The sequence below is a fragment of the Mirounga leonina genome, unplaced genomic scaffold (genome assembly GCF_011800145.1).
Source record: "Mirounga leonina isolate KUSES-001 unplaced genomic scaffold, KU_Mleo_1.0 Mir_151, whole genome shotgun sequence".
Taxonomy (NCBI): domain Eukaryota; kingdom Metazoa; phylum Chordata; class Mammalia; order Carnivora; family Phocidae; genus Mirounga; species Mirounga leonina.
In genome coordinates, this window is record NW_023270377.1 from 53,700,611 (window position 1) to 53,726,357 (window position 25,747).

At 40.2% G+C, this 25,747-nt stretch overlaps 1 protein-coding gene across 1 annotated transcript in view; it reads left to right on the top strand.

Annotated features, from left to right (window-relative positions):
- The window catches only part of PDE11A (phosphodiesterase 11A), a 388,181-nt gene that overhangs the window by 9,424 nt on the left and 353,010 nt on the right, over positions 1-25,747 (top strand). The window lies entirely within an intron of this gene.

Sequence of the window (25,747 nt, forward strand, 5' to 3'; positions counted from 1 at the left end):
ATCTAATGGTAAACCATACAACTACCCTTGTTATATAGAAATGAACCACCATCCCTACTTCTGAAGAGGAGGGTGCAACTACCGGAACCCTGAGAGAGAGTTCCAGCTGTGGGAGAGGGGCCACCCAGCCAGAACTGTGGCCTGAGGGAGAGGAATGCAGTCACAGACGAACAGGACCTGGAGGAGAGGGGGCCACGAAATGTTATCCTCCTCACACCCTCTTCCCCTGTCAGTGTCACTCAGTGGTTTAACCCAGGCTTGGTTGAAACCAAGAGGGCAAAGGGAGTCCTCCCTGGCACAACGATTCATAGGAGTCAGTCTTCTGGCACAGAACAGAGTAGTAAAACGTGGTAAGAGCATCTGGAGAGCCAAATGGGGACTATCCAGAGTCATCAGGATATTTCTTAGTTTACTCACCAGGAATGTGAGTGTGTGTAGAGACCAAGTCAGGTGGGAATATCCATCTTTGATGTGAATACTGAATTTCATCAGTATATAGAAAATAGTGATTGAAATCTGTTGAAAATGAGTTCGGAAATGCCATATTGGTATTTGGCTGTCTTGTTCTGTCCGAGTAATTTTGTTTATTCCCAATATGCTATTTCCCAGAAGAAACTCCATAGGAGGCAGCCAAGACCAAACACACCTAATAGGAATGAGATGACTTTGGTCTAGTTAATGGAATTTTTTCCCTAAACAACCTGATTAAGCCCATTTATTTGAGAAATGAATTTGTCAATTACTAATCATCTTGTTAAACTGTAAAAGCCATCAGCATGTAATAGAACATGCTCTAGACTTGGAGATAGAAGTCTTGAGTTCTATTCCCAGTTCTGCCTTATTGTTTTCAGCTATAGTAAAGGAATAATATGTCCAGACATGTCTATCCCATAGTATTTTGTAAGGATCTATCTATTAAAACCAGTATTAGATTCTAATGAGGTAACGAGAAAGAATATTCAAAAGGGTAAAGTAAGAAATGTAAGACTTTATTCATATTTTTAAATGTACAGTCCAACAGGGTTTATTCACAGGGCCTGGCCCGGAAAGGTCCTTGTGCATGAAAGGAAAACTTTGATTTAAAATATGGTAGTACCTGTATTGACCATATTTTCTTATTTTCCGTATTCTTGATGTTCTGGTTTTGGTGGCCCTGATCCTACAAAGACTGCCCCTCTTAGGGGTAGCTAATTCCTAGAGATAGCAAAGGACTCCCCTGCAAGTGCGCCTGTGATATACTAACCAACCACCCCAAAGAGCCCACATCCCCAACAACCTCCTTTATCAAACTCTCACACACCAAGCCAGAATCCCTTTGCTTATGTCACCCCAGGGTCCTAGACAACTAGGGACCACCCCTAGAGTCCAGAGCCTGCTGAAATTCTTCAAACTATCCAATACTAAGTTGACCCAGGGACCCTACCCTGCCTCTGCAACTTCTTCCCATGGTAACCCCAGTAAAGGCTCTGGGCCATGTTCTGCCCTCTCCCTTTCTGCCTCCCAACTGACTCTGGTTCTTCCCCATAGGGCCCTGCATGGTGTGCCCTGCCTCCTGTGTTTAGGGATCTGTGAGTATAACCTGCCTCCTTCAAGACAATCATTTCCATGTCAGTGTGTCTTACCATACTGGATTAAAACAAATTTCAGTCACATTGCAGGATAGTACCATACATACATGATGCCTTATACATAGATAATGATTGCTTTAAAATGTAAAGTAACCAAATCCTTTAAATGAATTTTAGACTGTCAGGATCTACTGGCCATAATACATATCGTGCATTTAACAAGTAACAAGCATAGTTAATTTTTTTTTTACAACTGATGAATATGCCTATTTTTCTAGTATAACATGTAATCCCAAAAGTATGCATTGTGTTTCTGTGCTGTAAGTTCCCCCATATTGTCTCCAGATTGACCATTTGTACTTTTATTCTTGAAATCCTAAAGATTTTTTTAAATGACAATATTTGGATCTAGTACTTGTAAACTAAATAAATTGTAGCAGCTGACATTAAAGGGTAAATGAATACTAAATCATGGTGCTTATAATCAAGCTCTAATAATTTATTAGGCTAGGTGGAATCTGTGATGCAATTTTATTTTAAATGTGTTGACTATACACCAAATAAAAGATAGATTTTCTTTATTTTATGTTTTTCTGTTTAGAAAAATATGTTGTTAATTTTATGCTATGCACTATCCTTGTACTTATGCTACCTATATTTATCAGATTGTCAGAATGTCCTAACCTTTACTTTTTTCAATTTAAAGAAATTAGATGTTACTCCTTTTTCATTTAAATGGCTGTATGCAGTTTAATAACCTAATAGTTTTTATGGGGATTTGGCAACTTAATGTGCATGATTACATATTTAAAATTTTAATAACATCTGTAATGGAATTAAGAAATGTAGGCTTGGGAAATTGTGGGAAAGATTATCTCAGGGTTGCTAAGAAAACCAGTCTAGGTTTTTCTGTATAAAGTCCTCTGGAAATGTGAAGCTATAATCCCATCTCTAATGGCCACCTTTATGGAACATCTGCATTTCCCCTTAGCTTCTTTTTGCTTCTAGAGAATGACTATGTGATAGGGTATATGCTTCGCATCTGTTAAGGCTGGTTCCTTTTTCTGTCTTCAGGTGAGAGCGGGGTCAGATTCTTCCCTTACTTCCTCTTCTTTGAGCACTGGCTTTGAAGGCCCAGGACAGCCATGGCATCCCCTTTTTATATAATCCAGAGATTAATATGCAGAGAAGCGAGGAGGAGAGGAGCCGGTGACAGTGAATGTGCCAAGCGTTGACCAAGCAGGCTGAGGAGCACAGATCTCTGGAGAGGAGGCTATAACACAGCTGGGATCCAAGGCATTCTTTCCCCTCTCTCTTTGCCATCCATTTCTTTTTTTTTTTTTTAAGATTTTATTTATTTACTTGACAGAGAGAGACACAGACAGAGAGGGAACACAAGCAGAGGGAGAGGGAGAGGGAGAAGGAGAAGGACTTCCTGCTGTGCAGGGAGCTGGATGTGGGGCCCCATCCCAGGACCCCGGGATCATGACCTGAGCCAAAGGCAGATGCTTAACAACTGAGCCACCCAGGTGCCCCGCCATCCGTTTCTTAAATGAGGAAACAGAGAAGCAGCTTCTGATTTGGTCCCTTTATGTTTTCCATGCTTGCTGTGAGTCCCATTGAATAGCCAGAAAGGAACTGGCACTCAGGGAGTGCGTACTAATTTAAAATAGAAAGAGCAGGAAAACATTATTCCACCTCTGAATTAACCAAATCGAGATGATCTGCTAGGTTAAATTAAAGAACAAAAAGGTCAGCAGGGGAAAGAGGAACCACTGTCATCATAGGGATGTTTTATACCTAAGACCTTGAGTGTCTGTTGAAGAAGCAACCGATTTTATTCTTAGAGATAACCTGGAAGGATCAAGAATTTATGTATGTAGCGATGTACCAAAATTAATCATTTCATGTGGCAACTTTGTGAGACTGTATAATTTAATGCGAAAGTATATGGAAATCACTTGATGAAAATGATATGGAAAGATATGAAGCTATAAAATGAAACTGATGTGCTTTCTCTCTAGCAAAGGAAGGTACAGTTTACTTCCAAACCACCTCCTCTCTTTACTCTTGACTGTTGATCTGACCCTCCTCCTTGAATGCTAACTTAGCACTTACTACAGTATCTGGCTATAGTAAGTAGATCCTTGCTGGATCATGTTTGAACGAATGGAAGAGCCCTGTTGTAGCCTTTGTTTTGTCTTAAGAGTGACACACCCTCATGATCCCATTGTGTAGCTTAGAGCGTCTCAACATTGGCACTATTGGCATTTTGGACATCTTCGAATCCCTGGCCCTACCTGCCAGATGCTTGCTCGGTTGTGACAGTAATGTCTCTAGACACTGTCAAATGGCCTCTGGGGGCAAAATCCTCCTCCCCACCTTTTGGAAATCACTGATGTAAGGCAGTTGGTCAATACACAGGTTCTGCCTTAAAAATAGTCCTAACTTCTGATTTAGCAATTCCAGATCATTCTAAGGAAATTTTTATGAGTATGTGCAAAGATTTGTGTATATGAATATTCGTGGTGGTGTTATTTATAGTAGTGTAAGCTTATCAATCCAAACACCTAACTAAGTGTTTGGATAAATAAATTATAGTACATTATAAAATGGAACATTTAATCAGAGGAAGTCACCCACAAAATATTAAGTGAATGAAGCATATTTATAAAACAATAGCATCCCAGTTTTCTTAACAATAATAACAACAACAAAAGCATGAGGGAGGGAGTTGAATTCAGAATCAGACAGACTGAATTTGATTCCCAGTCCCAACCCCTTGAGAGTTGCATCGTATTTTACCTCTGTAATTGTTAGTTTCTGCAGCCCTAAAATGGGGATAACGATACCTATCTCAAAACGTTGTTGTCAGGATTAAGTGATATCATATATGAAAGGTGCTCAACATGCTGTTTGTTACATTGTGAGGACTCAGTAAAAACTACTTGGAATAACGCATGGGGAAAGGCCGGAAGATGATTCACAAGAACATTAATAAAGGTGCGCTTCTTTTTCTCTTTTGTGTTTTCTTTTATGTATTTTTCAAAAATTTCCACACATGTATTTATTAATAGAGTAAGTGTAGCTGCTTTAACGGGTACACCTCGCAAGCTCAGTGGTAACACAACAGTAGCTTATTTCTCACTCTTGGGAAGCTCAGCAGCTCTTGCTGATTGAAGGATAGCCGTCCTCCAAGAGGGCATTCTTTCCTGCCTCCACACCTGCAACATGGGGCTTCAATGTATGATCAGCAGATGAGGGGAGACAGAAATGGATTTGTGGGTCAGGTCTGGGATTGGCACACATTATTTCCTGCTCCCATTTTTTGTCTTTCTAGGCTCCAGAACTCAGGCATGTAGCCATACCCAACTGCAGGGAGGCTGGCAACTATAGCTTAGCCCCGCCCCCAAAGTGGATCCCAGCCCAAGAACCATCTAGTCATGGTATACAGCTTGAAGTATAGGATCTTCAAGTGGGAAGCCATCCTCTCTAGCAGGTCCTCTTGGTTGTCACAGGCTGCAGCTCACATGCGTGACTAATTTCTCAGAACAAGATTTGAGAGGGAAAACCAGCTTTGGAAAAGGGACCTGGAAGACATGGGGAGAGGATTCTTGCTGTTTTAGTTTCCATTGTTGAGAATGGATTGGAGAATAGGACTCCGGAGGCTGGAAATTTTCTGAGGAGATTGTGGTCTCTAATCTCAAAGGTCTGAAGGTTACAAGGGATGGAGCTAGACCAGGCTACATAATTTGTGGGACCCAGTGAAAAATCAAAGTGGGGTTCTCGTCATCCTTCCAGTCCAGCCACCCCCACCCACAACAAAGGGGCCACCCCACAGGACTGCAGCCTTGGTGCCAGAACATGCATCATACCTGGATCAGGGGTGGGTGGGAGGCCACCACAGAGTTGCTTACTGGACAGGCTATGGTACTGTCAGCCTGCAGTGGAAGCAGCCAGAGTCTTGCTCTACCCCAAGACACCTCAGGCTCCTGATTCTCCTCAGACCCATGCCCACAACCTCATTGGGAACGGAGGGCAAGAGCAGAATGTGGGCACCCTCCCATCTCAACCCCCATCAACCTGTTGTAACCCTGGGTAGAAAGAGGTAGAGATCATGGGGCTGGGGCAGGGAGCAGGAGACTAAAAACCCATCAGGAAGCTGGACTGTGGGAGCCCCCGGGACATGCTCCATCTGACTTCATGTACAAAACACTAATTCAACTTGAACTTCAAGTGTGTATATAGGGGACCCTTCTTAGCACGGGGCTCAGTGTGACTGCACTGGATGCATGCCCATAAAGCCATTCCAGGGTGATGCCTACACTGTTTTTATCTGTAAGAATAATGAGGATGGCAAACTCCCCAAGGAAGTTTTTTTTATTTTTCTACCTACTTCCATAACACTTCGCCCATATGACTCTTGCTATTTATTCCATTTTTGGTAATTTTAATTTTGGCTCACCTGTCTTTCTCTCCATTAAACTGTGAGCTCTTTGAGGGCAGATGCTACGACTTTCTCAGCTTTACAGCACTCCCTGTGTGTGGTGCAGTGCCCAGCATGTAGTAGTTAGGTACTCCATAAACATTTTCTATGTGAATAAGTGAGGAAAAGGAAGGCGATCAAGAATTCGGTCGCGAGGGCAAGTGGCCTAGGAACTAGTACTAGGTTATAAGGTCATTAAAACCAGGGATTTAGCGATAATGTTGAGCTAGGCCACTTTATAGGCCAAGGGTCCTTTCATTTTCTCATACATAAGGCTGGGTTGAGTTCCCAGGTCAAGTGGTCAGGGACAAGGCTTTGGTGGTCCAGGCTGTGAATGCTAGAGAAGCGAGGGCACAGGGAACCGAGCAATTCATCTGTTACCAGTAGAGAAGAAGAATTAGCAAAGCTGGGAGGATGAAAGCAAGAGAATAAAAGTATCAGCTATGACTAACGTAACAGGCGGGGGGGGGGGGGGGGCATGGGAAAAGAGTGATTAGCAAAGGACATGTATTCTTCTTTTCATATGGTTATTTAGATGGCAGTGATGATGTCTTTTAGGCCAGGCAGACTGATTCACTAGGGAGAGCGTAAAAGGTCAGATCAGGAGCTCTCTGCTTTAGGGGTGGTAATTTAAATCAAATTAATGTATACAGAGAGCCCAGCACCAAGCCTTTGATGAAAGCGAATGCATCACCACCACCACCACTTCTATCTTCCCCCAAAGAACCACAAGTATTCTCATTTCTCTAGTCTGTACTTGTTTCCCGGGAGCATCCTCTGAGATTGTCAGATTCTTTTTTAGACTCTAGATACTTTTATTTGGATTATCTATCGTTACCCTAGGAAATGGTAATGGTCCTTTGAGAAGTATGTAACTCTTCTAAAGTCGTCCATGACCAGTTGTGCTGAATAGTTAATGACATTTCTAAAGACAGCAATCACAATCACAATCTAATGCTCTAGAGCTCACTGGAACAATAGTGTCAACAAACACATTTACCTAACATATTTCAGAGTTCCCTTCACTATTGGCTTGCTTCAACCTCTCTCCTTTCCTCTCTCCATTGCTTTGTCCTGTGCTTTCCATTTCCTCTTTTCTGGCATTCCACACCTGTCTTCCTGTTGACTAATTCTTCCCTCAATCCTCCCAACTACTCTCCTGCCTTTTCTGTTCTCCCCACTCCACCTCCTGTCCTTCATCCTGCCTGTCCCCCTTTGCCTTATTTTTTCTTCTTTTCCCTGTCTGCTTCTGGCCCTCCCTGACATTACTGACCTTCACATAAATGGCTGTAACATGAGAATAAGTATTTGTTCCCAGTTTTTAATTTCCCAAGCAAATTTTTAAATCTCATAGGATTCCCTCAAGAAAACAACTGAGTTTCCTTTTTTACTTCTATGTGGCCTGTGATTGTATCTTTCTTTTTAATTTTAAAATCAGATACATGAAATATATATTTTTTAAAACACACAGTTTTAATTACATTTCGAACTGTTATCCCATGTGGCCCTTGGTTGTAATTTATTTCCTCAGGGTCAATGCCTTGCAATATGAAAAAGACCTTGCCCCTCAAGTACATTCTAAGTAAAACAAGTGACAGGGAAATGGTATTTAAACAATTGGTATATAGCATCCAGCCTTTTATTAAAATGAGAACAATGATAAATATTATTTCTTTGGTATATCTCTTAGTTTAGTATCTACCAGGAGCTTTTAGCAATGGCAACACCAAAGTTACTATGCCAGCAATTTTCAGGCTGATTGCTTGAAGAGGTCCTGTCTCTGTTAACCTAAAGTTCCTCTTAGTGAATGTCTCCTGCAGCGTTCTTTTTTCCCTTTTGTACACAGAAAAGAAATATTTTCCATCCTCCTGAATCCACCAGGAAGCATGTGGGATTTAATCACCTCTGTTATTATATTGCTTTTCCCCCAATGTATTAACGCTCCGAAACTTGCTTAGTCATTTGTAAAATTCAGCCACAGGACTTGCTGTTGCCCTTCTGTGATAATCCATCAAAGGGAAAGTTAACCAAACTTTATAAGCTGTGTGGCTCTGTTTCCTAGAGCTGATATTTTCTCTTGACTGAAAACCACATTGAACCTTAACACCTGCATCTTGCTTCATTACTTCTAGCAGAAGGTAATAGCTGACTTATGTGTGGATGTGTATTTTTTTTTAATCACTCCAGCTTTATAAAAGATAATTTTTCCCTTCCTTGATAAAGGAGTCCATTTATTATGAATGCATTTCTAATTCTCAAATTCTCTGTAAACGTACCAAGCTGAAGAATAAGCCAGAGGCTTGCTAAAGCAAGCCTGGAGACCTTTTCCTGAGGCTGCGGGGTCATAAGTGTCAGAGTTAGGAAGATCTATCACTGTTTCTCCCACTCTTGGACTCTGAGAAGACCCAATAAATAACATCCCTCTTTCCTGCCCTGAACTGGCTGAGATGAGAGAGAAGACAGAAGAGGAATAATTGTTGAGCAGGTACTGGCATATGGGCTTATCTTTAAAGGCTTATAATATTCACCTCCAAAATTAAATAGACCTACTCACCCAGATACAGACAAGGCTAGAGGCCTACAATCTTCTCTACAGAAGGGCCTATCCCTTTGAAATTTACAGCACTAAGGAACAGAGTAGAGGAATGCCTTCTGTGGGTAGCCTGACTCCAGAAGATTAAGGGGAGCAAGAGGCCGGGGTGCATACCCAATTAGTCTTCCTAGCATACTAATCAGGTAACTCACCATGCCTTTGTAGGGAGGAACAAGGGGTGGGCCCAAAGGCTGGAAGGTTAAGGGAAATCTATTCTCATGGAATCCAGAAAAGGGGGAAGAGTTGTTCCTCCTCTCACATAAGCCATGCCCCCTCTCAAATAGATTATTTTATCTGAAACATTGAGAAAACACTTTATTTTACTGCCCCATGCCCCAACACTCTCCTTCCCCTGCCTTATCTTCCTTATCTTCAGTTACCCAAGCCAGAAACCTAGGCATCTTCTCTGATTCCTTCGTTTTATTCAACCACCACCATATTAAATCCATCAGAAAGTTCTTTTGATTTACTCTTTAAGAGAGATCTGTCCACTTTTCTCCATGTTTGCTGCCACAACCCCAGTCCAAGTCACCATTATATTTCACCTACACTAGTGAATCTGCCTCTAATGTATCTCTAATTCTGCTCGTAATCATTTCCCACATAGAATGTATATGAGGCGACAAGGAGTCTGTCTTGGATAGCAGTGGCTAGGAGGATGGGGCCAGATAGGAAGATGGGGCCACTTTGAAGGCAATGAACAATGAAAGGCTTGTGAACAGGAGAGGGACACAGATCTGGGCTGCTCTCCACTCATCATCCATGGGAACTTGGGCAGATAACCTGCTCCCTGTGGATTTCAGAATCTTTATATGTAACATGAGAGGGCTAGGAAAATGATTTCTAAGATTTCCAGTTCTAAAATTTCATGTTAATTATGGAAAGGAAGAGGAAAAACCTTACAAAACACCTCTGCCTGAGTTGAACCATTAGTATCTTTCTAGCAAGATATGCTTAGTGTTGAATGAGCCACATGTCTGAGTCACTCAATAGTTATTAGTGGCAGCTCCGGAATGTTATAGGAGTGGCTCAGGGCTGCCATCTCCTGGAGGTGTGGACTAGGAGACTTGTAATAGAGCTCTATTTGAGGGCAACACGTTGTCTTTATATATCTTTGGGAAAGCTGGGACTAAGCCATTCTTTGGTATTGCCATTGGGTGATATCTTTAAGAAAGGAATGATGTGGGTTCAGGTTTGCTTTTGGGTCTTCTCATCAACTGCAGTAGAGGGTATAGCCAACTATTATGTCATAGGATCTGAGCCTCTTTATCTCCAAGTCAAAAAGAAAGTTTTCAGCAGAATTATTCCAATCTAAGAGCGTAAGTGCATCTACACAAACAAGAGAGGTCTTAGACATAGCAATAGTGGGCAAAAGATAACAAGTAATGTTCTCTGCACAACTTTACAACCTATAATTCTACTATGATAGCTTAATTTCCCCCAATATTTCTGGCTTTTCCAACTTTAAGAATCTCTAAACATCTTTGAGAGCCCATCAGTGAACAAGTTAATTAACAGTTAACACTAATGGAAATAAATTGACCACTTGGTAAGAGCAATTGGACCAGGAAAGTTTCATGGATTGAGAAAAGTAAAGGAACCAAAGATGAACTGGCTAGCTCAGCTTTGCCAAAGGCAAACCATGTTTAAGTCATGTCTGCCTGACTTTGATGGGCTAGATATCCTCTGTCTTAACTCTATGATTTTCTCATCCTGAAGTTCTGATCTGAATTCTTAAATTGTACAAACAACATGGGCGCCTGTGTGGCTCAGTCAGTTAAGCATCTGCATTCGGCTCAGGTCATGATCCCAGGGTCCTGGGATGGAGCCCCACATCTGGCTCCCTGCTCAGCAGGGAGTCTGCTTCTCCCTCGGTGCTTCCCCCTGTTCATGCTCTCTCTCTCTCTCAAATACATAAATAAAATCTTTAAAAAATTATATTAACAAACAAAAATCCTTAGTAGAAAGGAAGCCCTGATGATTCTATTACAGAGGTCAACCACTTTCTCAACATATTTCTATAAATTACTTAGACAACTACTCCAGAATTGTTTTATATTGTAAGGTTTGTAATAAAATCTTCCAAAAATGCATGTTAAAGTGAACTAAATTTGACATTATAATGGCACAAGAAAAGCCTTCTGCCAGTAAAATTTCATCCTTTCATTTTATAAGCCTCAAAGTATCAGTTGCTACCATAATTTGTTTTTTGATTAACACACAGGCAAAGAACTCATATCAACTGGACTAACCAAACCAAAGAAAAATTAATAGCAATAGCTAACATTTATTGAGTATATGTACTAGGCACTGTGCTAACATGTAATTGTCTTATTTAACCCTCATAAAGTTCTATGAGATAGATACTATTACTTTCCACATATTACATATGAAGAGACTGGACTTTGAGAGGTTTAGTTACTTGCCCAAGTTTACACAGCTAGTAAGTGGCGGAGCCAGGATGCAAATCCACCTTGTCTGATTTTGTCTACACTTTTACTACTATGGGACATATTAGGGATTATACTCATGTTCTGCTCACATATTCAAGATTGTACCAGTACTGTCCATGAAAGAAGAAGGCTCCTTGACAGAATATGAAACTCAAAACCACAGAAGCTGTGTGAGCAATTCATACACACTGACATCAGACGATATTGATTATTTACATCTAGTGATCCCAGCAATTGCATCGTGTTTGGAGAGTTTGGGACAAGATGCCTCAGGAAACTTCACCGCATGCAGTGTAACCCCTTAATGCCTGTGCCGGCAAAATAATAATGGTAGGAATAGCTAACATTTATAAGGAGCTTAGTGTGTGCCAGGCCTTGTCTTAAGCACTTTATATATATTGGCTCGTATATTATGCACAGCAATTTTATAGAGTAGGTCAATTATCAGTCCATTATACAGTTGAAGAAACTGAGGTACAGAAAGGTTAATTAACTTTCCCGAGATCACACAGCTAATAGGTTGGGGAGCCAGGGTTTGAGCCCAGATTATTTGGAGCCACAATTTGTATTCTTAAGCACACGACCTGCCGCCTCTGTTGTGTTGTATAAACATTGTGTGACAAGCCATTCAGCACCATCTTTTCACAACGCCCTTTACTGCAGTTGTGAGACAACTTTGACACGGACCACACAGTTGATATTTCTGGAAGCTGAGTTGTGAGTGTGCAACACTGATAGTTCCTTTAAAAAGAAAAAGCCTTTCATTTTTTATCACAACTGGGCAGTACCAGACCTGTTAAGATAATCTGTTTGCATCATTAGGAATTAACTAGAGGAAATCATCAACAAATTTCCCACACTATTGTAGACATATTGATAATCTGCAAGGCAGAGATAGAGTTGTTCTTTGCAGATCTTATAATTGTGTGTGTATATCTGTTTTAAAGTACGAGATGTCCATGTCTCTGAGAAATGACCTGGAGCTCTGGAGTATATAAGCAAGCAAATTATCCTAGAATAAATTGCACATTTCTCTTTACTTTGAAACTTTTTGGAAGCTGTAGGTGAACTGTAAGTAGGGCATCGAAGTTATAGCCACGACAGTGATTTATTGGTCCAACAGCCCTTTGCTCTTTGGCTGGAGGGGAAGTTCTTTGGGGGCATTTGTTGCTTTAGTCATGGACTGGTTTGATTACTGGGGACAGACACCCACTGAAGCAATCAAATATAATAAGTGGGGCGAGGGATAACATCCCGGAAATAACATCTAGGGAAATCTTCCAGAACACAAGAAAGGAAGTTAAGCGAGCCTTGTGGGGACAGGATTTGGTAAATGGAGAGTTCCTGATGCTGCTCTGCATTCTGAATGTGGTGGCATATTTGTGTAGCATTTTATGATTTATTCTTATTTTTATTTTTTTAAATATTTTATTTATTTATTTGCATGAGAGAGAATGAGAGAGAGCACGTGAGAGGGGGGAGGGTCAGAGGGAGCAGCAGACACCCTGCCGAGCAGGGAGCCCGATGTGGGACTCGGTCCCAGGACTCCAGGATCATGACCTGAGCTGAAGGCAGTCGCTTAACCAACTGAGCCACCCAGGCGCCCAAGCATTTTATGATTTATACAGTGCTTTAGTCTATACTACTTCAGTTCATCCTCACTTCTGTGAAAGGTAAGAATCATTATTCCCATTTAGAAGGTGAGGAAATTGAGGCTTAGAGAAGTTAAATGTCCCAGAATTTTGGAGCTAAATAGTCACAGAACTGGGACAGGGAAACCAGGACTTTTGGCATCACATCCAGCTTTGTTTGTACTTCCCACGAACTTCCTTTATGACCATGATCATGACAGGTTTAAATTAAGAGAATATATTGGGAAATTATTATATTATATTTATATATTAACTTTCAGCTTTTGGAAAATAAAGTAAAATCAGGATTCTAGCTTCACTTTCTTGGGTCATTTCATCATTTCTGTGAAATGGGCTGCACCTGGAAAAGATATTTACAATTCAGGATGTGCCTACTCTTCATGAAGCATGAGCTTTAAGCTTTTGGAAAGCATACTTGATTTCTTCTGTGCTTTCCTTCTGCAGAAGCCAACCTTTGCTGATATAATTAATTAGACTCGGAAAAGAGTGACCACCCTGTTGAATTTGGCAAACAAGAAGAATGGCAGTGTTAACTTCTGACTCTGTTCTGGTACATTAGGTTGAACATAAACTACTGTTTTTTACCACTGACAGATCTCTTCTGATTGTGGGGCTGCATTTCACAGCAATATGGGCAGTGGCCCTGAGCACATGTACGCTAACTCTTGAAAGTAGTGTAGTATGATGAAAAGAGCCCAAGCTTTAGACCCAGGCATCTCCGAGTCGGCACTCTAGCTCAGTTATTGGTAAATTACTCACATGAGGTAAATTTACTTACTTTCTTTTAGCCTCAGGTTCCTCGTGCATAATGGGGCCAATAATACTCACTTTGGGTGACTGTTGTGAATATCATATGTATGTCAAACACCAGGCACAGATACCAGGCCCATGATAGGCTCTTGGTAAATGAGAGCATTCATTTTTATTATCTGAAGAATCAGTTTCATAATTACGTCAATTCCTTTATAATTTAAACAGATCACAAGCCTCATTTAGTATCTCTTTTAAAGGCTAACTTACACATGCGATGCTGGAATAATTGGTATGAATGATCTACTTGACGCTTGTCTACTGGCTCAGAAGACCAAGAATGAAAGCCAAAGTCATGGACTCTGTTGCTACAAAGCCAGATTGTGTAGTTTCTCTCTCTCAAGTTTTAATGTCAGTAGACTCCTGACTTGTCTTTATATGCACACACACACACACACAAACACACATACATCCATACATACACATACATCTGTACACACATACACACATATATCATACATACATACGTATACCTAGCACTGCAGGGTTTGGCTAATATTTTGAATTTAGTATGAAAGGAGGACCCAGTGGAGAAATTTCCTAAGGAATTCATGCTATTTATAAGGCATCAGTGTGAATCATCTGCCCATGACAGATACTGTCCGTGAGGAAAATAGCATTGGTTCTCATCAAAAACCCATTTCTTAAATTCCACTTCACACATGTGTACCAAATACCTAATATCAGCCAGGTATGACTGTACTAATATAAGGCTGCATTCTATGATCCATAATCAGAAATGGTCTTTATGACAATACTGGTTAAAATCTATATTTAAATTCTTATAATTCATCTTTGTACTGTAAAAGGAAAGGAAAAAAAACCCCATAAAATCTTCCCCTTCTGCATCTCAAATGCGTTCCTTACCACCCACACCCAACGAGGCCAGTATTCCCTCATCTTAGGAAATTGTTTCAGGCCTTGCACCAAATGCTCTGAACTTCCCAGTCTTTTTCTTTGAAACAGTATACCTTGATTGTTTCTCTCTTGCTTGCTCCTCTGATTGACTTTTTTTTTTTTTTTTACATGCTCTTCTCTGTTTTCTGCTTTGGCCTTCTTTTCAAATACTACCTATGTTTGCCATCGTCTTCCACCTTTTTGACCTCATGAGTAGCACATCCTTACACCTAGCCAAGGCATCCGATGTACCACACACTGATCCACCTGAGCCTTTAATTGCCTGTTAGAGGAAGCAGGAATAATTTATGCCTATAAACCCTGTCATGACCTATCAAAAGTACTTACCTTCCCTTGGAAATTTATTAAGAAACTTGAACAAGATGTATTGATTTTTGCAGGACCACAGAAGAGTATTTTAGTTGTGGTAATTCCTTCTTTTGATGACTTTAAGTAGATTGTTTTATCTCAGATCACTGCTGCAGCAAGTACATCTCTAAATCAATTATTTGCAAAAATATGGATTGTCAGAATTATTTCTCATCTGTTTTTATTTCAGTTGAGTTGAAAGAATTTGTGGCTAGGAAATTTACAGCTGCCATGATCCTGTTTCATGGAAGAGGCCGATCTGAAAAGATGGTGTCAGATGTTAAGAATGCCCTATGGGTGGATGGTCTGAGATGACAGGTCCAGGAAATTATGCAGGTTTTTGTTGCTCCGCATGTCATTCTGTGTCTTACAATTGGAGTCAATCCTGATGAATTAGTAAGGGCCTTAAAACCTCCATCGAGATCAAATTTAGAAGCACAAGGTGAAATACAACAGGGAAAATTTTTATTCCAACTCTAAGTCTTTATTAGTCTTTGTGGATCTGGGCCAAAGTTGGTTCAAATTTTTACAATTAAGATTCAGATGATGTGGCATATAAAACCCGAGGACACAGCATGTTGTGTGGATTTGAAAAATCAGGCAGTCCTATGTTAATACCCAGGCTGAGTCACTTAGTACCCATGGCCTTGGGTGCATTGCTTAACTAATCATTACCTTCGTTTTCATACATGTAAAATACCTACTGTACAATTCCCAAGGTGTTATTCCCAGTTAACAAGAGCAGAGCCATTAGAAGCCTTAGAGTCTTCTGTCATTGGTGTTTGGGATATATTTCTCTAGTACCCTGAACCACAAAATAGAGGAAGCCTAAATTCTTTGTTAGCCCCTGCTGTCAAAACTGAGTTTTAATTAAGCCCACAAGGTACATCTTCATTAATGGAAAGTGGGATCTAAAGGGTACCTCATTCCTGGTTAAAATATGTCAGTCAAGGGGGAGACAGGTGTTATGCCTGCTTGGAACCTCTGTGGTTCAATGCTGGTGAATTATTCGATTTTCTATCTCGTGTTGCCTGCAACAATGATTTAGTACGAGGTTGATACAAAGCACTTTGGTAGCAAGAAGCCATGTTTTGGTTACAGCCTTCTTTCCCCTAACTGTTGTTTTTTTAAAAACTTCTATGTGACATAATAATAATTTTAGAGATTTCATGGCAGAATATCTTATGTACTTTCAGGATCTTAAAATCAGTTTTACCATTCTGAATATTACTTAACAAGAATCATGTACCGAGGTCCATTTCAGATTGAGTGGAAGGCATATAATACCAAGCTAATTACCTACTTTAATATCTTCCAGTATTCACATGTTTATTAATTTTGGTTAGCCACCTACCCTTTAAAATTATATATATAGTGAAAGTTTATTAGATGTTTTATAAAATAAAATAGATAAAATAGATAACTCATATGGATTTTATTAATTGTATGTATCTTTAGAATTATTGCATAGACATTATGTGGCATGTGAAGTCAGCTGAGCTGTATAATATCCCTTTTCTTATTTTCATGTAAGAAAATGACCCCCTTTACTCATTGTCCCCTTTGCTCACACAAGACAGCATGCTCATCACTTAGGCCCCTACAGAAACAGGAAAAAGGAATAGCAATATTTCTACAGTTTCTTTAAAAATTTTTGAAAAGAAAACTGCTTTTTTAAAAATAGGAATAAAGATGCTTTTTAAAAATTAATTAATTTATTTTTTAGGTAATCTCTACACCCAATATGGGGCTTGAACTCATTACCCTGAGATCAGGAGTCAAATACTCTGCTGACTGAACCAGCCAGGCAACCCCAGGAACTTCCTAATGTGAGAAAGTTATTTTTGTGATCATCTAAAGTTTCTAGCAGATAATAAATATGGATCTTCTGACAAACTTATGCTCAAGGGAGTCCTTTAATTCACAGGCAGTTCAGCTAAATATATTGTAACATTTAAGGGGATAATGCTTGAAATATTGTCTTTTCTTTCAGAAAGGTTATGGGGAAGGTGTCAAACTGGACAGGTAGTACTTCAAAAGGAGAATTAAGTGCTTTGATACCTTGACAATGACATATGTCATACATATTATGGGAAAACGGGAGAACTACTGTAACGTTCTGGCTTCTGCCACTTTTGACAAAAATTTTTGGGGCACCTGGGTGACTGAGTTGGTTAAATGTCTGCCTTCGGCTCGGGTCATGATCTCGGGTCCTGGGATCAAGCCCCGCATAGGGCTCCTTGCTCAGCCGGGAGCCTACTTCTCTCTCTCCCTCTGCCTCTCCCCCTGCTCATGCTCTCTCTCTCTCAAATAAATAAATAAAACCTTAAAAAAATTTAAAAAAATTAAAAAAAAAGAAAATTTTATTTTTGCATGTGAAAATATCTCACTGTAGCTTTTATCAAGTTAGAGGTTATTTGGAGAAATGACATAGTTAAAAAAATATGTCTGAATACTTATTATTATCAATCTATATTTGCTGATTAGATTCTTAAAATTACATGTCATCAGCATCAAAGTCATAAAAGTTATGTGGACAAAACACCGTGGAAAGGACTGTAGAGAAGGAAGGTAATCCTATTTAGTAGATTATCTGTAATGCATGGTAATGTCAACACACGGTACAAGAGTGAGAAAAGTGAACAAACTGGGGTGTGTATGTGTAGATCTCTGAATAAACATTCAGTTTTAGTACTAATAATCCCATGGAGTAAAGTTTTAGTTTAGTGGTTTAGCCATAGAGTTCCCATTAACATAGTGAAAACTGAGTTGTTAACTGCTCATGTATGTTGCCAAAGCATACCCCTTGGAACTCCGCAAATTAAAGTAAAAGAATGTGTGCTGAACATATTGGCAATGACAAGAGCTTTGGCTCTTCAGTTTTCATTGTATTGTCCATTTCCTTTTTTGGAAACTGAAATGTATCATATAAACCAAGGAGGAAAAGAAAATATTTATGTCCAGCATAAAGAATAATTATAAACTGGACATTCTTCTATTTCCACCAGTTTAAAACAGAAAACATAGCCATAGTACTGAAGTCTTCTGCTGCCCCTTCACAATTATATTGTCCTCCTTCCCGAGCCTCACCCCTGTTACCGCTATCCCGAGTATTGTGTGATTATTCCCTTGGTTTTTTTTGTTTTTATGGCTTTGCCACCTATGTATGTTTTCCCATACAGCGCACAATTTTGTTTTATCTGCTTTTGAACTTCGTATAAATGGAATCATTCTATATATATTCTTCTGTTTCTTGCTTTTTCTACCCAACATTGTTTTCAAGAGTAATTGGCAAATGTTGAAACGCATAGTAATAATATCCAGTGCTATATAATATCCCTTTGAATAAATATATCACGCTTTACCCATTCTACTATCGATAGACTTTTTAAAAATTTTTTTATTGTTATGTTAATCACCATACATTACATCATTAGTTTTTGATGTAGTGTTCCATAATTCATTGTTTGTGCATAACTCCCAGTGCTCCATGCAGAACGTGCCCTCTTTAATACCCATCACCAGGCTAACCCATTCTCCCACCACCCTCCCCTCTAGAACCCTCAGTTTGTTTTTCAGAGTCCATCATCTCTCATGGTTCGTCTCCCCCTCCGATTTCACCCCCTTCATTCTTCCCTTCCTGCTATCTTCTTTTTTTTTTCTTTTTCTTAACATATAATGTATTATTTCTTTCAGAGGTATAGATCTGTGATTCAACAGTCTTGCACAATTCACAGCGCTCACCATAGTACATACCCTCCCCAGTGTCTATCACCCAGCCATCCCATCCCTCCCACCCCAACCCCCACTCCAGCAACCTTCAGTTTGTTTTCTGAGATTAAGAATTCCTCATATCAGTGAGATCATATGATACATGTCTTCTCTGATTGACTTATTTCGCTCAGCATAACACCCTCCAGTTCCATCCACGTTGTTGCAAATAGCAAGATCTCGTTCCTTTTGATGGCTGCATAATATTCCATTGTATATATCTACCACATCTTCTTTATCCATTCATCTGTCGATGGACATCTTCGCTCTTTCCACAGTTTGGCTATTGTGGACATTGCTGCTATAAACATCAGGGTGCACGTACCCCTTCGGATCACTACATTTGTATCTTTGGGGTAAACCCCTAGTAGTGCAATTGCTGGATCTATCTTCAACTTTTTGAGGAACCTCCATACTGTTTTCCAGAGTGGTTGCACCAGCTTGCATTCCCACCAACAGTGTAGGAGGGTTCCCCTTTCTCCGCATCCCCACCAACATCTGTCCTTTCCTGACTTGTTAATTTTAGCCATTCTGACTGGTGTGAGGTGGTATCTCATTGAGGTTTTGATTTAGATTTCCCTGATGCCAAGTGATGTTGAGCACTTTTTCATGTGTCTGTTGGCCATTTGGATGTCTTCTTTGGAAAATGTCTGTTCATGTCTTCTGCCCATTGGATTCTTTGTTCTTTGGGTGTTGAGTTTGATAAGTTCTTTATAGATTTTGGATACTAGCCCTTTATCTGATATGTCATTTGCAAATATCTTCTCCCATTCTGTCAGTTGTCTTTTGGTTTTGTTGACTGTTTCTTTTGCTTTGCAAAAGCTCTTTATCTTGATGAAGTCCCAATAGTTCATTTTTGCCCTTGCTTCCCTTGCCTTTGGCGATGTTTCTAGGAAGAAGTTGCTTCGGCTGAGGTCAAAGAGGTTGCTGCCTGTGTTCTCCTTTAGGATTTGGATGGACTCCTGTCTCACATTGAGGTCTTTCAACCATTTGGAGTCTATTTTTGTGTGTGGTGTAAGGAAATGGTCCAGTTTCATTCTTCTGCATGTGGCTGTCCAATTTTCCCAACACCATTTGTTGAAGAGACTGTCTTTTTCCCATTGGACATTCTTTCCTGCTTTGTCAAAGATGAGTTGACCATAGAGTTGAGGGTCCATTTCTGGGCTCTCTATTCTGTTCCATTGATCTATGTGCCTGTTTTTGTGCCAGTACCATACTGTCTTGATGATGACAGCTTTGTAATAGAGCTGGAAGTCCGGATTGTGATGCCTCCAGCTTTGCTTTTCTTTTTCAACATTCCTCTGGCTATTCGGGGTCTTTTCTGGTTCCATACAAATTTTAGGATGATTTGTTCCATTTCTTTGAAAAAAGTGGATGATATTTTGATGGGGATTGCATTGAATGTGTAGATTGCTCTAGGTAGCATTGACATCTTCACAGTATTTGTTCTTCCAATCCATGAGCATGGAACATTTTTCCATTTCTTTCTGTCTTCCTCAATTTCTTTCATGAGTATTTTATAGTTTTCTGAGTACAGATTCTTTGCCTCTTCGGTTAGATTTATTCCCAGGTATCTTATGGTTTTGGGTGCAATTGTAAATGGGATCGACTCCTTAATTTCTCTTTTTTCTGTCTTGTTGTTGGTATATAGGAATGGCACTGATTTCTGTGCATTGATTTTATATCCGGCCACTTTACTGAATTCCTGTATGAGTTCTAGCAGTTTTGGGGTGGAGTCTTTTGGGTTTTCCACATAAAGTATCATATCATCTGCAAACAGTGAGAGTTTGATTTCTTCTTTGCCGATTTGGATGCCTTTTATTTCTTTATGTCGTCTGATTGCTGTGGCTAGGACTTCTAATACTATGTTGAATAGCAGTGGTGATAGTGGACATCCCTGCCATGTTCCTGACCTTAGGGAGAAAGCTCTCAGTTTTTCCCCATTGAGAATGATATTTGCTGTAGGTTTTTCATAGACAGCTTTTATGATATTGAGGTATGTACCCTCTATCCCTACACTCTGAAGAGTTTTAATCAAGAAAGGATGCTGTACTTTGTCAGGTGCTTTTTCTGCATCTATCAAGAGAATCATGTGATTCTTGTTCTTTCTTTTGTTAATGTATTGTATCACGTTGATTGATTTGCGGATGTTGAACCAACCTTGCAGCCCAGGGATAAATCCCACTTGGTCGTGGTGAATAATCCTTTTAATGTACTGTTGGATCCTATTGGCTAGTATTTTGGTGAGAATTTTTGCATCCATGTTCATCAAGGATATTGGTCTGTAATTCTCCTTTTTGATGGGGTCTTTGTCTGGTTTGGAGATCAAGGTAATGCTGGCTTCATAAAACGAGTTTGGAAGTTTTCCTTCCGTTTCTATTTTTTGTAACAGTTTCAGAAGAATAGGTATTAATTCTTCTTTAAATGTTTGGTAGAATCCCCCTGGGAGGCCATCTGGCCCTGGGCTTTTGTTTGTTGGGAGATTTTTGATGACTGCTTCAATTTCCTTAGTGGTTATAGTTCTGTTCAGGTTTTCACTTTCTTCCTGGTTCAGTTTTGGTAGTTTATACATCTCTAGGAATGCATCCATTTCTTCCAGATTATCTAATTTGCTGGCATATAGTTGCTCATAATATGTTCTCATGATTGTTTGTATTTCTTTGGTGTTGGTTGTGATGTCTCCTCTTTCATTCATGATTTTGTTGATTTGGGTCATTTCTCTTTTCTTTTTGGTAAGTCTGGCCAGGGGTTTATGAATCTTGTTAATTCTTTCAAAGAACCAGCTCCTAGTTTCATTGATCTGTTCTACTGTTCTTTTGGTTTCTATTTCATTGATTTCTGCTCTGATCTTTATTATTTCTCTTCTCCTGCTGGGTTTAGGCTTTATTTGCTGTTCTTTCTCCAGCTCCTTTAGGTGTAGGGTTAGATTGTGTACTTGAGACCTTTCTTGTTTCTTGAAAAAGGCTTGTATTGCTGTATACTTGCCTCTTAGGACTGCTTTTGCTGCATCCCAAAGATTTTGAACAGTTGTATTTTCATTTTCATTGGTTTCCATGAATTTTTTAAATTCATCTTTAATTTCCTGGTTGACCCATTCATTCTTCAGTAGTATGCTCTTTAGCCTCCATTTATTTGAGTTCTTTCCGACTTTCCTCTTGTGATTGAGTTCTAGTTTCAAAGCATTGTGGTCTAAAATAGGCAGGGAATGATCCCAATCTTTTGGTACCGGTTGAGACCTGATTTATGACCTAGGATGTGATCAATTCTGGAGAATGTTCCATGGGCACTAGAGAAGAATGTGTATTCCGTTGCTTTGGGATGAAATGTTCTGAATATGTCTGTGAAGTCCATTTGGTCTAGTGTGTCATTTAAAAAGTCTTTATTTCCTTGTTGATCTTTTGCTTAGATGACCTGTCCATTTCAGTGAGGGGGGTGTTAAAGTCCCCCACTATTATTGTATTGTTGTCAATGTGTTTCTTTGCTTTTGTTATTAATTGCCTTATATAATTGGCTGCTCCCATGTTAGGGGCATAGATATTTACAATTGTTAGATCTTCTTGTTGGATAGACCCTTTAAGTAGGATATAGTGTCCTTCCTCATCTCTTATTACAGTCTTTGGTTTAAAATCTAATTTGTCTGATATAAGGATTGCCACCCCAGCTTTCTTTTGGTGTCCATTAGCATGGTAAATGGTTTTCCACCCCCTCACTTTCAATCTGGGGGTGTCTTTGGTTCTAAAATGAGTCTCTTGCAGACAGCATATCGGTGGGTCTTGTTTTTTTGTCCACGCTGATAGCCTGTGTCTTTTGATTGGGGCATTTAGCCCATTTACATTCAGGGTAACTATTGAAAGATAGGAATTTAGTGCCATTGTATTGCCTGTAAGGTGACTGTTACTGTATATTGTCTGTGTTCCTTTCTGGACTGTTACTTTTAGGCTCTCTCTTTGCTTAGAGGACCCCTTTCAATATTTCTTTTAGGGCTGATTTTGTGTTTGCAAATTCCTTTAGTTTTTGTTTGTCCTGGAAGCTTTTTATCTCTCCTTCAATTTTCAATGACAACCTAGCTGGATAGAGTATTCTTGGCTGCATGTTTTTCTCGTTTAGTGCTCTGAATATATCCTGCCAGTCCTTTCTGGCCTGCCAGGTCTCTGTGGATAGGTCTGTTGCCAATCTAATGTTTCTACCCTTGTAGGTTACATATCTCTTCTCCCGAGCTGCTTTCAGGATTTTCTCTTTGTCTCTGAAACTTGTAAGTTTTACTATTAGATGTCGGGGTGTTGACCTATTTTTATTGATTTTGAGAGGGATTCTCTGTGCCTCCTGGATTTTGATGCCTGTTTCCTTCCCCAAATTAGGGAAGTTCTCTGCTATAATTTGCTCCAATATACCTTCTGTCCCTCTCTCTCTTTCTTCTTCTTCTGGGATCCCAATTATTCTATTGTTGTTTCGTCTTATGGTATCGCTTAGCTCTCGAATTCTGCCCTCGTGATCCAATAGTTGTTTATCTCTCTTTTTCTCAGCTTCTTTATTTTCCATCATTTGGTCTTCTATATCACTGAATCTCTCTTCTGCCTCATTTATCCTAGCAGTTAGCACCCCCATTTTTGATTGCACCTCATTAATAGCCTTTTTGATTTCGACTTGGTTAGATTTTAGTTCTTTTATTTCTCCAGAAAGGGTTCTCTAATAACGTCCATGCTTTTTCCAAGCCCAGCTAGTATCTTTAAAGTGATGATTCTGAACTCTAGATCCGACATTGTACTAATGTCCGTATTGAGTAGGTCCCTGGCAGTCGGTACTACCTCTTGTTCTTTTTGTTGAGGTGATTTTTTCCATCTTGTCATTTTGTCCAGAGGAGAATAGATTAATGAGAGAACAAAATGCTAACAGGGTAACAATGTCCCCAGAAAATATACTCTAAACAAATCAGAAAAGACCTGAAGCTGGGGGCAAAAGAAAGGGAAAGAAAGAAAAAAGAGGAAGCAAAAAAAAGAAAAAAGAAAAAGATAAAAACAGGAAGAAAAAAAACAGAACAAAACAAAAAAAACAGAATATGATCAAATATGATACATAGATCAGTGCCACGCACTAGATTTTGGGTGTATTTTGGTCTGTTAGAAGATAGTGCCTCCCAAAATTTTAAAGAAAGAAAAACTTACATATGTACAAAAATAAGGGTTAATATGATGAAGGGATGGAATATGACTGTAAAGATGAAAATTATAAAAAAAATTTATAAAAGGAATTGATAAGAAGTTGTTTGAAAAAAGAAAAGAGGATTAAAAAAAAGAAAGAAAAAAAGGGAGAAAATGTGATCAGGCAGGAGAGTAGAACAAAACCATTCACTAGAGATTTAGGGTATATTTTGATCTGTTAGAAGAAACTATCTCAAAATTTTAAAGAGAGAACAACTTATATATATATGCCAAAAATAAGGGTAACTACTATGAAGGGATAGAATATGACTCTAAAACTGAAAGATAAAAATGTTTTTTTTTAAAAAGGGATTGATATGATGTTGGTTGAAAAGGGAAAAAGAAAAATTCAAAAAATAAAAAAAAAGATAGTTAAAAAAAAATTTGAAAGACTAAAGAATCATGGTAAAAAAGCCATGGATTCTATGTACAGTATTCCTCTAGCACTGGAGTTCTGCCATTCTCATTGATCGGTAAACTTGGTCTTGACTGGCTGTTCTCACTGATCTTCTGGGGGAGGGGTCTGTTGCCATGGTTCCCAAATGTCTTTGCCCGAGGCGGAATTGCCCTGCCCTTGCTGGGTCCGGGCTAAGTAATCTGCTCGGGTTTGCTCTCGGGAGCTTTTGTTCCCTGCAAGCTTTCCGTACAGCTTTGGAGGAGGAGAGTGAAAATGGCGGCCTCCCAATCTCCGCCCCAGAGGAGCCGGAGGAGCCAAGAACTTGGGGCCCTGCTCCTCAGTGTGCCCCCAGAGAAAAGCAGTCAGTCACTCCTGTCTCCCCAGTCTCCGGCCACACTCCGTGCTCACCCGGCCTGTGACCGAGGGTTTCTATCTCTGGCACACGACCCCGTCTTGAGTCTCCAAACCCAGCAGATCCCTGCAGTGTGCTCCCGCACCGCTCCTCCCCGGGGGAAGAAGGTGAGTCTCCCCGTATCTGCCGCTTGTTGGGTCCCTGCTGGAGGAGCAGTGGCCTGACTGTGCCGTGGATCACGGTTTATGGCAACCCCGAGCTGAGAGCCCGCGCCTCGGCTCTGTCTCTGCTGCCAGCTTCCCCGCTCCGACACCTGGGAGAAGGGTGCCCTCGGTGACCCCGAGGGTCCTGAGACCACACTGTCCCACGAGGGTTCCACCCCCCGCTTAGTCACCGGAGTGACGTCCCACAGTGGAGCAGACTTCTAAAAGTTCCGATTTTGTGCTCCATGCCTCTATCACTTGCCAGAAGCAGCCGACAGAGGACCCTACCCCCGCCGTCTATCCTCCCGAATATCGCCTCGGATTCACTTCTCCACATGTCCTACTTTCCAGAAAGTGGTCGCATTTCTGTTCAGAGAGTTGTTGCTATTCTTTTCTTTGATCTCCTGTTGAGTTCATAGGTGTTCAGAATGGTTTGATCCCTATCCAGCTGAATTCCTGAGACCAGACGAAATCCAGGTCTCCTACTCCTCCGCCATCTTGCTCCACCCCTTTATTGATAGACTTTTGAGTTACTTCTAGGTTGTTGTTGTTCTTGTTTTTCCTGCTCTAAACATTTGTACACGTCTCCTAGTTTACTTGTGTGATATGCTGAATAATGGTTTCCCGGAGATGTCCGCATCTTAGTCCTCAGAACCTGTGACTGTTTCTGTGACATGAGGGATTTTCAAGATGTGATTAACCTAAGGATCTTGATTTGAGGAGCTTATTCTGGATTTTCTGGGTGGACCCAATACACAGTCATAAGGGAAGGAGGGGGGTCAGAGTTAGAGAGAGATTAGAAGATGCTGTGCTGCTTGGAAGTGCATTTGAAGATGGGGAATTAGGCCATGGACCAAGGAATGCAGACAGCTTACAAAAGCTAGAAAAGGCAAGGAAGTGAATTCTCCCCTAGAGCCCAGAAGGAACACAGTCCTACTGTTCTTGATTTCAGGACTTCTTACCTCCTGAACTGTAAGAGAATAACTTTGGGTTGACCC